This window comes from Phycodurus eques, chromosome 4, assembly GCF_024500275.1.
Source record: "Phycodurus eques isolate BA_2022a chromosome 4, UOR_Pequ_1.1, whole genome shotgun sequence".
NCBI lineage: Eukaryota > Metazoa > Chordata > Actinopteri > Syngnathiformes > Syngnathidae > Phycodurus > Phycodurus eques.
The window spans coordinates 11811930-11827380 of record NC_084528.1 but is presented as its reverse complement, the minus strand read 5'-3'; positions in this window follow the sequence as shown (position 1 = coordinate 11827380).

Here is a 15451-nt window from a genome sequence, read left to right as displayed (position 1 = left end):
AATTTAGACTACAGTCTAGGAAATTGGTTTGCATGACTGGGAGTTAGTGCAATGTTTTCAAAAGACTGCCCATAATGTATTATGTACGGACGTTGTAGGCACAGACAGGGTGTAGAGGGTGTCCAGTTTGTTTTGGAGGCCTGAGCATCTCATTTCTGCTATTTGCAATAAAAGTATGGTCCTGATGGCCTGAATCAGCACTTGTAGGAATGGTTCACAATTGAGTATGGAACCCCCTGGATTAGAGTCTGAGGTCATGTTTCTCAGTGGAAAAAAGATTCATTGTGGCCCTCTGGTTGGAAATGAAGTCCTTTCTTGGACTGAGCAGGTACTACGCTAAGGTACTTGACCTTAGCGTGTTGTTTATGAATGAGGGAATGATCTATCGAGAGTTTGACATACGGATCAATGCGGCATTCACAATAATGCTGTGACTGGACTGTCTTAGTGAAGTGCCCTAATTCACGAACAGTTTGGTTTCCTCGCTGAATTTTTGAAGAAATATTGCGTTGCTTCACGCACTATCCTTAGGTTTATGAACAGTCACAGCATCAACATAAAAAGCTTCGTTGTATTTTTTCTTGCGCCACATAAGTATTATTTTCTCCATGCATCTCACATCGCAGTTACATTATCTTTGTTGTTTGCTCTAAAGTAGCATTCAGCATTGATCCAAAGAAACTGAAAACGGCTAGATATAGAGTCATGAGGAGGTTAATTGTTTACTTCTTTTCATTTGGGCTTGTCCCGTTAGGGGTCGGCACAGCATGTCATACTTTTCCATGTAAGCCTATCTCCTGCATCCTCCTCTCTAACTACAACTGCCCTCACTATATCCATCAACCTTCTCTTTTGTCTTCCTCTAGCTCTCTTGCCTGGCAGCTCCATCCTCATCATCCTTCTACCAATATACTCACTATCTCTCCTCTGGACGTGTCCAAACCATCAAAGTCTGCTCTCTCTAACTTTGTCTCCAAAACATCTGGCTGTCTCTCTGATGAGCTTACTTCTAATCCTATCCAACCTGGTCAATCCTAGAGAGAACCTCAACATCTTCATTTGCATCACCTCCAGCTCTGCTTCCTGTTCTCTCTTCTGTGTCATTGTCTCTAATCCGTACATCATGACTGGCCTCACCACTATTTTGTCAACTTCGCCGTAGCAGAGACCTTTCGTTCACATAACACACCTGATACCTTCCTCCACCCGATCCAACCTGCTTATCCGTTTCTTCACTTCCTTACCGCAGTCACCATTGCTCTGGACTGTTGACCCCAAGTATTTAAAGTCCTCCACCCTTGCTATCTCTTCTCCCTCCATCCTTCTCATTCATGCACATACAGTGGGTACAGAAAGTATTCAGACCCCTTAAAATTTTCACTTTATATTGCAACCATTTGCTAAAATGATTTAAGTAAAAAAAATTCCTCAATTTACACACAGCACCCCGTATTAACAGAAAAAAATGGAATTGTAGACATTTTTGCAGAATTATTAAAAAAGAAAAACTGAAATATCACACAGCCATAAGTATTCAGACCCTTTGATCAGTATTTAGTAGAAGCACCCTTTTGAGCTAATACAGCCATGAGTCTTTTTGCGAATGATGCAGCAGGTTTTTTCACACTTGGATTTGGGGATCCTCTGCCATTCCTCCTTGCAGATCCTCTCCAGTTCTATCAGGTTGGATGGTGGACGTTGGTGAACAGCCATTTCAGGTCTCTCCAGAGATGCTCAATTGGATTTAAGTCAGGGCTCTGTCTGGGCCATTAAAGAACAGTCACGGAGTTATTCTGAAGCCACTCCTTCGTTATTTTAGCAGTGTGCTTAGGGTCATTGTCTTGTTGGAAGGTGAACCTTCAGCCCAGTCTGAGGTCCTGAGCACTCTGGAGAAGGTTTTCGTACAGGATATCCCTGTACTTGGCCGCATGCATCTTTCCTTCGATTGCAACCAGTCGTCCTGCCCTTTCAGCTGAAAAACATCCCCATAACATGATGCTGCCACCACCATGTTCCACTGTTGGAACTGTATTGGACAGGTGATGAGCAGTGCCTGGTTTTCTCCATACATACCGCTTAGAATGAAGGCCAAAATGTTCAATCTTGGTCTCATCAGACCAGAGAATCTTATTTCTATCTTGGAGTCATTCAGGTGTTTTTTTTTAGCAAACTCCATGCGGACTTTCATGTGTCTTGCACTGAGGAGAGGCTTCCGTCGGGGCACTCTGCCATAAAGCCCCGACTGGTGGAGGGCTGCAGTGATGGTTGACTTTCTAGATCTTTCTCCCGTCTCCTGACTGCATCTCTGGAGCTCAGTCACAGTGATATTTGGGTTCTTCTTTACCTCTCTCACCAAGGCTCTTCTCCCCCAATTGTTCAGTTAGACCGGACGGCCAGCTCTGGGAAGGGTTCTGGTCGTCCCAAACGTCTTCCATTTAAGGATTATGGAGGCCACTGTGCTCTTTTGTAACCTTGGCCAGATCTTTGCCTTGCCACAATTCTGTCTCTGAGCTCTTCAGGCTGTTCCTTTGACCTCATGATTCTCGTTTGCGCTGACATGTACTATGAGCTGTAAGGTCTTATATAGACAGCTGTGTGGCGTTCCTAATCAAGTCCAATCAGTATAATCAAACACAGCTGGACTCCAATGAAGGTGTCGAACCATTTAAAGGATGATCAGAAAAAATGGACAGCACCCAAGTTAAATATATGAGCGTCAGAGCAAAGGGTCTGAATACTTATGGCTGTGTGATATTTCAGTTTTTCTTTTTGAAAAAATTAAAACAAATTCTAATTTAATATTTTTTTCAATAATTCAATATATGCATACTATGCATTCATTGTATAATCATTTCAAATACATAGAATTAAAATGAATGTGACATTCATGCCCATGATGAGTGTGCTCGGCGCAGGGAAGCCTGGGCCTCCCTTCTTATGACTGCTGTGACCCAGTTTAGCAGAATATGGATACAAAATTAAACAGATGATTGGATGGATGGTTGATTGAGGACTGAAAATGGGTAAAAGAGTAATGATTTGGCTTAAGGTGGTGATCATTACGCCACATTTATCCTGTTGCTTTTTATTGGCTGACAATGTCACACATACGTTATGACAAGCCATATATCAAAAAAATAATTATGAACATAGCATACTTCTTAACATATTAATTAACACACAGTATTCCTGTTTTCTTTATAGAGCCTAAGGTTCATAGAGAACATACAGTACAATTAAAATAGTTAGCTGAAGGTCTTGTGATGGGAGCCACGTCCGGCTTTCACATTGCATCTGTAAAATGGCAAATATTAACAACAGAAGAAGGCTGAAGATAGAAGGGTACAAAGACCCCATTCGTTCTCACTTGAGGGCTCTCGCCCAGGTAATTATAGGCTTTATAAAAGTATACCAGAAAAAGTGGCAGCAGCCCACCAAAAGAATTGATAGACGGGGGAAGAAAATTACTTTTCCCCTCTGCCTTTGCTGTCCCCCCCTTCAGCAAGATGAAGCAGCATTAGATGGAAGAGGCCTTCTTCACGAGGCATCCTGGGACTTTTACGGTGAGTAAGTGCAGTGTTCCGCTCTTCTTGTGTTTCTCCTGTTCATTAAGCCAGCAAACCTTTGACCATCAGACAATGACAAGAGTTTTTCCCCTCATTTTATGGTTCATCCTGATGAAAAGATGAAGAGGCCAGGGATGAGAATAACTGGGGAAGTAGTATTTGAATACGAGTTTGGTATAGAACCTACCTGCACGAAGCAACACCAAAGAGAACATCTTGTCTTTTGAAGTTTCCCTCCTCCCCATCTCTCCTTTTTTTCTACAAAATATGATCCTCTCTAGACGTCTGCGCCCACATCGCCTTCACTGCACTGACTGTCTGAATGCAGTTAATTATCTAAAAGGAAAGGTTTGTACCTGTTGAAAAGCTATCCGCCGTTACTTGGCTTGTTAATGCCAACAAAAAGCACCCATATAGTGTATGGTCAGAGGACACCACATGCTGTGGGAGCCTTTCAGACATGTCTAATAGGAATGCAGTGGTGAAAGCTCCTCTAAATGCATACAAGGGAAAAAAAGCTTGGTAAGAGGGAGGTAAGAAAAGAATGGGAGGAAGACATCTTCTTTTACGTCCCCTTCTGTAATTACTACAAATGAATAAAAGGCTGAAGAAATGGTCATAGAGACTTTCCATTATGACTAAAAAAAAAAAAAACATCATGTAGACAAGGCAAAGCACAAGATCGATATTTTTTTACTGGATGAAAGAGAAGTTTTTGTAACATTATGGAGGTAATAAGGCATTCATGTGTGCATGTGTGTGTATGTGAGGTAGATTCACATTTGTGATTTTAAAATGTACAAAAGCACTGCTAAAAATCAATAGAGAGAGCCATTTTGTCTTCATTCTATTAGTCTCATTGAACATGCTTCAGTTTAGTACTTTCTGTACAGATGCTGACTTAAGTGTCTGACCTAAATAAGAACTAAGAATAGAAGGCAAGAGCATGCAAAATCCTCTTTGACCCTCCACATCCTGGTCACCACCTCTTCCAGCTCCTTCCCTCAGGTAGATGCTATCAAACAATGCAAACTACAACCCCAATTCCAATGAAGTTGGGACGTTGTGTTAAACATAAATAAAAACAGAATACAATGATTTGCCAATCATGCTCAACCTATATTTCATTTGAATACACTACAAAGACAAGATATTTAATGTTCAAACTGATAAACTTTATTCTTTTTAGCAAATAATCATTAACTTAGAATTTTATGGCTGCAACACGTTCCAAAAAGGATGGGACAGGGTCATGTTTACCACTGTGGTACATCACCTTTTCTTTTAACAACATTCAATAAACGTTTGGGAACTGAGGACACTAATTGTTGAAGCTTTGTAGGTGGAATTCTTTCCCATTCTTGCTTGATGTATAGCTTCAGCTGGTCAACAGTCCGGGGTCTCTGTTGTCGTATTTTACGCTTCATAATGCGCCACACATTTTCAATGGGAGACAGGTCTGGACTGCCGGCAGGCCAGTCTAGTACCTGCACTCGTTTACTATGAAGCCACGCTGTTGTAACACTTGCAGAATGTGGTTTGGCATTGCCTTGCTGAAATAAGCAGGGGTGTCCATGAAAAAGACGTTGCTTGGATGGCAGCATGTTTCTCTAAAACCTGTATGTACCTTTCAACATTAATGGTGCCTTCACAGATGTGTAAGTTACCCATGCCATTCACACTAACACAGCCCCATACCATCACAGATGCTGGCTTTTGAACTTTGCATCCATAATAATCCGGATGGTTCTTTTCCTCTTTGGCCCGGAGGACACGATGTCCACAATTTCTTTTTTTAAATTGCATCCCTCATGGCTCTTAGACTTTTGAAAAAGAGTTTGGCTGGCAGCGGCGACCTGTACCATTTTAATCAATGACAGCATAGTAAATTAAGGATTTTTTTTATTAACTTAAATTAGGAATGAAACAGGATTTTGGGGTGGTGTTGATGTTGGTCCGCAACAGTATATGATAGCAGTATAAGGTATAATACCAACTTGGACGGTGTGGTTTTTGGTAACTCGAGCAAGAGGTTTCTTTTCTACTTGTAAAAGAAGCAGACATTCCAACAGCTTCTTCCCTCTTGCCATGAACCTCTTAAACAGTTAATTTACAATTCCATTGTAACATGCTGCCCATTTTGTCTTGAGATTGTTTTCACATCTCTGTCGGGCCAATTATACATTACTCTTACACTTACTGTAGTTGTCTCGCCACTCTGCACGATAAGCATATCTGTTGTTGACCAATACTGGCCACTGTTGTTGACCAATACTGGCCACTCATGTACTTGAGTAGCATCTGCACCATTTGCACAATTGACATTGTCCCAGATTATCGCACTACTAGTCAATTTAAACTGCATCAATTTCTTGAAGTCTCTGCGTCCTTTGCACAATTGTCATTGCACCGGACTATTGTTCTATTAGTCATTTCAAACTGCTCTAGTTGCGAGATGACTCTGTATCTTTTTGCACAATTGTCAAAAATAAATAAATACTGGCATTACCATATTACTGGTAACCTTTTATTGCTCAGTGACTGTCTTTTTTCTGTCTTTATGTCTCAAAAGTATTATCTGTCAATTGACTGTCTGATGTCGTATTAGAGCAGCTCCAACTACCGGAGACAAATTCCTTGTGTGTTTTTGACATACTTGGCAAATAAAGATGATTCCGATTCTGATTTCCCATACTCGTATTCTTGCATATTAGTCTCAATCAATTACCTTTACGGGTTCATTTAAATATTCTGACCAAGTATGACCCATTCTGTTTTTACCTCCCGCCCAGCACCGCAAAGAGTTGTTGTGCTTCTTCTTGATGAAATCTCATCTTATCTTGTAAATGCCCTGTGAATCATTTGACACTCCCTTGCACAAGGAGAGTTGTGTGTAGTGGTGAAGCTTGGGAGGGAGGTCAAGTTTGTCATGAAGCCATTCACACTTTAGATTATATGCACACATGGCACATGAATTGTGCTAGATAATATAAATATACGGTACTCGCTGGCTATAACTTAGGTATACCTGTACAATTTAAGGACATTTGTCAATTTACAAAAAGTTTAGTCTTGTGGTTGTTGTTTTCAGTGTTTGTAACCTGTTACTATTATTTTGGTTTCCTCATTTAGCTGTATGGCAGGCACACAACAATACCCCCTCTCAGTATGCTCAATTACATTCTACATATGTATGCATACAGTAGCCTATATAATTCACTGCAAACAACTACAATAATAAAAATCATATTGGGTTTTTTATGGGCAGATTATTTGATACTGCTCATATATTGGGGTTAGGTTTATCTGATGCCCTGTCTGGTTACATTTTCAATACACCGCTAAATACATGGGACATAAAAATAATAAAGTCTAAATTTTTATTCATTGTACATAACCATCCATTTTCTATCCTGTTCAGGGTGGCGGGGAGCTGGAGCCGTTCCTAGCTGACCTAAGGCAAAAGGTGGACTCCACCCTGCACTGCCACCAGTCACATATAGTATAGAGACCGACAACCCTTCACACTCACATTGGCACTTTCACAGAGTGGGAACTGAAAAACTACATCATTATGGACTCTATACTGCATATAGTATACAGCAATATAAAAGCATAGTAAATAGGCCTATCATAAACTGTTTAATTTTGCTGACACCATATTAATAAAACAAATTTAAAAAATTATTTTCAGATGAGATGATGTGGGATGATTAAGTATTAGTATTAAGTATTAGTGTAATTAAATTTTGGATTTGTGAGATATAAAATGACATTTTTCCTTGTTAGAGAGGAGGTTCCTTTTTCTTAATACAGGAGCATTTGGCAGTGCTTTTATAGGATCAGGAGCATGTTTGTATTATCAATTATACTAAAGTTGGGGAGATACAGCCTAAATAAACACAAAATGTAAGAAGCAGCATGTTAATTCAATGTGGACTCATTGAGAAAGAGAGGTACAAGAGGGGGGTATGGAGGAATACGCGCCTAACACAGGGGATAGGTGCTAAAATATACAGCGAGGAAAAACTCAATATGGCAGCCGAGCCGCAAGAATGGGGTGGCATGCCGGAGCTGTGCTCTGTAGACAATAACAATTTTACTCTCAGTAAAGATACAGGTTTTCATTAGGAGAAGAAATGCATGGGCTTCAATAAAATCAGACGGTTGGGGAAAAATTGAGGATATCTATTTCATTTTCAAATATGAATTAATTTGGTCCTGTTATTATAAATAAAATATACCCCCCAACCCCTCATGTCTGTCCCATATTGTATAAACCCAAAGTTTCTGATGTATGCACGCGCGCGCACACACAGTGACACACTCTCACAGCATAGGGAGCAAGCCTATCAATTACCAACCTCTTTATAATGGATGGCTCTCAACAGTCCATGTTTTTCTGTTAATGACTGGATTATGGCTCTGATTATGATGCAATTAACCCATAAACAGCAGTTCTCATTCACATCTCCTGCAGAATACAAGCAGCCCTTCAACTATCTGAAAAAGGCTGGACAACATTGGAGGTTGGTGTAAACAGAAAGGAGTGTCACTTTAGCATCTGATAATATAATATAATATAATATCATATAATATAATATAATATAATCCAGCCATCCATTTTCTGTACCGCTTATCCTCACAAGGGTTGTGGGCGTGCTGTAGCCTATCCCAGCTATCTTCAGGCGAGAGACACCCTGAACTGGTCGCCAGCCAATTGCAGGGCACATATAAACAAACAACCATTCGCACTCACATTCACACCTATGGGCAATTTAGTCTTCAATTAACCTACCACTCATGTTTTTAGGATGTGGGAAAAAACCGGACTGCCCGGAGAAAACCCACGCAGCCACGGGGAGAACATGCAAACTCCACACAGGCGAGGCTGGGATTTGAACCCCGGTCCTCAGAACTGTGAGGCAGTTGTCCACCGTGCCGAATATAATATAATATAATATAATATATAGATTTTTTTTTGAAGTTGTAGTGGTATGGAACTGCACTGCAATATATTGAGGTTCTAATATTTTTATATTCTTCGTAGTTAAATGCAGCAAAGTAACCAAAATATTAGAAACAGCTCTCATAATGATGCAGCACGGTTCCACACCACTGTAAACTACAACCACAATTGTAAACTTACTGTATAACTGTGTTAAAACAGCTTTCATTTTAGAACAAATTGGATGTTTTTTAAAAAAAAATTAATTACAGGAAAATCTATACGGAAATCTATATAGATATTTTATATATACATCACTGTACAATTGTGTCTGATTGATTTTGGGATAAGAAAAATACAAATAATCTCAGGGTTACCCAGACATAATTTGGCTCTTATCTTAATCTATTTAGGTTTGATGTTTTGTTGTGACAAGAGCGAATTCTAGTTCAATGAGACTTTTGAGCACTTATCAATTCAGCAGGCGCTTCCAAACTTCTACGCAAAGTAGATTAATTAACTTTAAGGATAATACAGTACATCTGAACCATAAACATCTTACAAATGACCTCAGGGGAAGTGATTACAACTGTGGAAAACAATAAATCTATCAATGAATCTAATGAAGCTTACACACCGTCACTGGTGTTTGGTTTATTTCTCGTCTGTGGAATGACAATGGAATAGAAGGGGTTCATTGTTAAATTGTTAATCATAATGTGATACCACAGTCAGCGAATTTCCCCATATCAGGGGAAGAAATACGCTTATGGTCTTGCCTGCCAATGAGAAAGGACATAAAACAGATAATATAATTTCTCCCACTGAAGAAAATAAAACAATATAAATCATGTACCTTCCAGTTATCATTTTGACGATGTGTCAATATCTATTTGTCTCATCTGTGTGATAAAAGACATGCTTAGACTCTTCATTGCTCCATCACCTAATTGAATTGTCACAATTATTTTAGGATAGGGGCAGCACAGCGGACAAGAAGTGAGCACATCTACCTCACATTTCAGAGGTTTGAGGGTTTAAATTTCTCCCTCTTCTCACTGTGCTTGCGTGCACTTTCTCCAGGTACTCCAGCTGCCTTTCACATTCCCAAAACAATTGGCGGAATTTAGGAGGCTGGTTCTGATTAGATATTTATTGTTTTTTTCCCATTTGCTTATACACTAATACTCCACAGCAGTAGATTTATGAAGGTCCAAGTGGTGCCCCAAGAAGTTGCAATAATGATACGAAAATATATGTTAAGATAATTTTGTCCATCCTAAACACACTGTCAAAGTTGTTCATTTAAGGTCATGTCTGATACAGTATTGTAATTGCAGATTTCAGTGGTGTGGAACTACACTGCCTGATATGGAAAGCTGTTTGTAATAAATCTGTTAATGGATTTGGTTAAAGGAGAGGGATAACCTATTAGAAAAGTTCTCAGTGTGGTGCAGGCAGTTTTACACCAGACTATACCCACAGTATTAAACATATTGTTGAATGACTACCTGTGACTACAGTGTCTCGGAAAAAAAAAAAAGATTTCATGAATTGATTTGTCAAGAAATGGAAGAGCTGATTATGTCTTGATTACAAACCTAATGTGTTATGTCATCCTTTGCAAGGAGGTCATGAACAGAAAAAGAAGCCCTTGACATGTTAAATATACAAAGACTTGCTCTTAAGTATTTCATTATGGGAACACACAAAATAAAAGTGTGCCTTCGTTGGGATTCACTTGGATTTTAGTGGGAACATACAACCATGTTACGATATGCCCCAGTGGTGGCTGGTCAATAGAGGGTTGTAGGGGACTGCCCCACTGCTGCTGAGTCACCTTGAATAAGTTACAAGTAAAATAATGAAAATGAAATATTATAATAGAAATATTTCAAAATATATGTATTTCTGTTTTTAGATGTGAATGATAAACAGTATACAGTTAATAAGGAGTAAAATGGATTCATATATTATTGTTGTCTCATTTTATGACGCAACGTTTTGTTTCCCCATTGACTCGTGCAGTCGGTCCTCATGCAATGCAAAGGTTAATGCCAAAGTAGGGCATCGAATACCACCATTTGTAAACCCTCCCACCCTACATATATATAGAGCGGAAGTTCTTGTCCTGCGATTGCCGAAAGACGAGTGGAACGTATCTATGCTATATACATATATATATATATATATATATATATATATGATTTTTGTTTTTTTCATCGCCCTCCCTGGAGAAAACTCCACCAGCTGCCACTGCTGTGACCTAAGATCTGCTTGCGACTGTTCAAACAGATTGGTGGGCAGGAGACCGGGTGATAATGAGGAAGTGTGCTAACGAGATCTCATTTGGCATTTCTTGGAGCCTTCTTCAACTTGGTGTCAGATTAGTGGCCATGGGAGTCATGGGTCTTGGCCGAGGAAAGTCGAGAGGTTGAATCTTTGTGTGAAGTATGTAGTAATCATGGTACATTTTCAGGGCCAACCATTATTTACTGTATAAAATACAAATGCGTAAACAATTAGGAAGTCTAAACCTCTTAGTTTTAGAAAAGACGTCTGAATAGATCATCAAGCAATAATTGTAAATTTGTTATGACTGCCCCTCAATGGATTGACAATGCAACATTTCAGATTGACCTCCCGTAAATGTTATTGTAACATGCTTTTTGCGACGTCATCGTGAAAATATCAGTGTAGTTCTTTGGTTGTGCTTGATCTCAAAATGGATCCTAAATCTTAACAGCACTAATTAGTTAATCAAAGGTAACTTGATAAGACAATCTGTCTGCTGTATTTGTATAGGGATAGTCAGAGAAATAGCCTTCCAGTATAAAGTCATGCAAACGGAATCTCATTAGCAAATGCAAATGAGAAAAGAGTCTTTGCGGAGGGGCAGAAGTATATCTCCATGGGATTGCTGGAACATGTCAACTCACCAAGCGCCCCCACACTGAGCACCAAATGTGACGGTCCTGTTCCTGCTGCTGCCTTTAACAGGATGTGGGACCCCACTGTAAATACGAGATCTGGAAAGGCTTTGTACCAGAGACCTTTGCCTTCTCGCATATGAGATCCTAAATACACTCTATCAATATCCCTCAGATTTTATAAAGTGTCTAATTTTTCAAAATTGTACATTTCTTAAATTTAGTGTTATTCGGTCTAAGTGCTAACAGCTAAATTATTAAAGGAAAATAAGAATCCAGAAATTAATAAACTCAAAACATACCTCTAAAAATGAATGATGCGTAAACTTAAGGCCTGGTACTGAAAGCAATGCTACTGCATTTTTGTCTGCAAGCAAACATGTCAAAAGATATTTAAATATGCATGTTTTGTTTATGTCTTTGCTGCTGTGAAATTGTATTTTACTTCATTACATACATATAACCTGATGTTTTTGTTTTCTGAATAATCTGGTCACAGATGAGACAGGATGGGTGTAAAATGAGACCCTATCCAATTCAAGCGATAATTAATTAGGTTTTTTTGTCTGTTAAATTGTGGTGGGGGCATTTCCGCTCAAAGTGAGAAAGGCAAAGTGTCAGAGCCAATGAGATTTCTTCTCTGAGGGGCCACTCTGCGCTGACATCACAAGCAGCACTGGGCAGAGTTCCTGCCATGGCTTGAGACCAACAGACCTTCTGCTATCAGCTGGGTGGCGGTGGCCCGGGACAGCACACTGATGGCCAGGTCAGCCTCCTCTCCGGCCTGCCTGGCATGAGCACTGCGGGAGTGGGAGTCCGGCAGGATGGCACAGTGTCAGAAAGAAGCCTTTAGACGTGTCAAAAAGCAAGCACAGCTAGGGTAAGATGTTTGGAGAGACCACTCTGACGCCTCCCTGTACATCCAAGGTGGTAAAACAATTTCATTTTAAGTATCATTTGATATTATTTACTATTGTACGTATTGCATGCATGATCATCAGCCTATGGCAGGAAACTATACAGCATTTTTGCTCTACACAGAGCAGTGGTTCACAAACCTTTACACCAAGTACCACCTACAAAAAGACTTGGCTCTCTAAATGCCACCATCATGACCATCATAAAAGCACAGGACAATACTAGGCCCAAGTATTCAACAAAAAACTTTTTTTTCTTATACAGTATTTCTTGTTGTTGTTATTGTTGTTTATTATTGTTTATTATTATTGTTATTATTTATTATAGATCCGTTTGCACAGTTTAAACATTAAGGCTGTGCTTAAAGATAGTAAAAAAAAGTACTTAAATAATTATTCACACAAAATATATTGCACAAAATAGTTAAATAAATATGTTTTAAAAACAAAGGGTTCTTAAACGTCAAATGCAAATGCATTGTACTTAAAGACCCACTAGAGTGGCCCAAAAAATGTCTTGTAAATTTGACACACCATGGAGAAGTGTGTTTTCAAAAAGCCTGCCAGATTTGAATGAATTAAAGAACATCACCCTGGATGTAAATTAAGGCTGAAATCATGAAAAATAAGGCCCACCCTCAAGATGCAGGACTGTGTGGTCTTATCCACTGAAGGCACTGGAGACAGCCCCTTAGCTGTCAATCAAATACTGTACGTTCACTCATATGCTATGTGCTCAAGTGTCTGTAGTCAGCAACTGGCTGAAAAACGTGTGTCGCTGTGGTTATGGTTAATAAACAGTTGACTTTCCCGTTTGTTATGTGGGTGAAGCAAACACAACAACACCGAGCGAGGTGCTGACGTATTTGATGCCCGCCGCCTGTCGAGCAAGCTCCATTCCTAGGCATTGTGGGTTAAGTGTCTTGCCCAGGGACACAACAACGACATGGGCTTGGGTGGGGATACGAACCCGCGACCCTCCAGTTTCAGGGCGCTGTACCATGCCGAAAGCTGATAAACAAGTTAACTTTCCCGAGAGTGTCTCTGTTGTGTGGATCTACGCGCGGCGCATGGAACAAGGTTTTGGGGTGTTGGACGAAACCGGCCCACGAGCCTACTAGTGGCTAATAAGTACTATTGTAGCTACTACTAGCAGGCCACTTCCCAGTGGAGTCGTCCAACTCGCCATCGGCTCGCTGCGTGAGCCGCACGTGGGTCACCACAACAGAGACACAAGCCCAAATAACAAAAAATACTTACTGGAAGATGCCTTTTTCAGTTCGTAGGCATAGCTTGATGGTTATTTGCACGATGTAGTGGTGGTACAAAAGGGCCAAGCTATTATTACTAAGTAACTCGCAATTCCGGCGAATAGCCATCGATGGCTCTCGTTAGTTATATAGTGGAGGAGGGCCTCATGCCAGAAAGAAAAGACCCCAACCCGCTTTCATCATGGGGCTAGTTTTAAGCCCCGCTCGAAAAGTACAGCCAGCAGGGATGGTTAAAAAGAGAGTTAAGCTACATCTCAACAATGCAGTACTAAATTGTTCTCGGTTTTTGCACGTTTTTAGCTCTTACCTTCAAACAAACTATAAACAAACAACCATTTGCACCTACAGGCAATTTATAGTCTTCAATTAACATACCATGCATGTTTTTGGGATGTGGGAGGAAACCGGAGAAAACCCACGCAGGCACGGGGAGAACATGCAAACTCCACACATGCGAGGCCGGATTTGAACCTGTATCCTCAGAAGGCAGATGTCCCCACCGCGCTGCCTTCTCCTACTCCGAGTTAAGCCAAATTTGATGTACAGCAATTCGAGTCATATTTCCTCAATGGTTCATTTGTTCGCTGCTGTTTGAGGGGGCTTCACCACTAATAGAAGCCACCGTTAGCACCTGCGCTCAGCTCAAGTCTCGTCCCCTTTAGTTTTCATGCTTAAGTCTCTCTCCTGACCCATACAGTTATTCAAAGAATGAAGCCATTATAATAGTTTGGTCGAGCTCTTCAGTGTTTAGTTTACTCACCTCCACCTCTTGCCGTCACAGCCTGCTATGGCGTCTAACACTTTTAAATGGTACGCATTGCTACCAGGAAACACTTGCAAACTTAATTACTGTAGTCGTAACTTCATTTGCATCTGCCTTCATTTTCTTGCCATTGGTTGATCAGTCTGTTAGTTAAAATTGTATTAAATGTGTTCTATTGTATTTTATCATTTGAAAATTCAGTGATTCTGTCATATACCACCAAAGGGAGCTCGTACACATACCACACTTTGAGAATTTTCCGATATGGAGTACTGTATTTGAACGGAGTCAAATTCTTAAGTTAAATGTGTTCCTAACCTTGGGGGAGGGGGTTGGGGGGGGGGGGGGGTTACGATGGGCTGTCTGGACTCTGAAACCGCTAGCGAGCATTTAAAAACTGCATCTCAAACAATAGTTTTTTAAAGCGATGTAAAAAAACTGAATGGATAGATTACTGTTTCCATGTAAATACTGAAAAGGGTCGTCTGTGAAAATAGAGAATATCAGCATTTGTGATACAATAAGTGTGCTATGTTGTGAGTCCAAGGTTGTAATGCTTCACAAGCATGGATAGATTTTACTACGCCATTACTGCTACTCTTTACAAAGTGACATGGCCAATAGGGATTGTTTTTGAAAACATCGTTGTCATCTTAAAAACTCTTGTGCTGGTTGTGTATTGCAGCACAACTGACATGATGTAAAACTATACTGTGTGATCATGGTGAGAAATGTGCTACCTTCAGAACTCGGATGTCAATGCATATTCTTGGTGACCAGTTCTGCACCAGCACCACGCTACAAAAACATTAATGTATTTTGTAAAATAGTTAATAAACGAACAGAATGCTAGATGAATTTGAAAACAAATGTGAATTTCATCAAGCATTGCTGTTCAAGCACAGTCTTTCAAAAAATCTAGTTCGATTTTACACCAAAGTTAATGCATTGTAATTTGTAGAAAACAGACCTTTTGGTCACGTCAATACGATCTAGGAATTTTAGGAGAACAATCCAAACTTCTTTAATTTGATTAGGTTTTGAGAATAGCCTTTT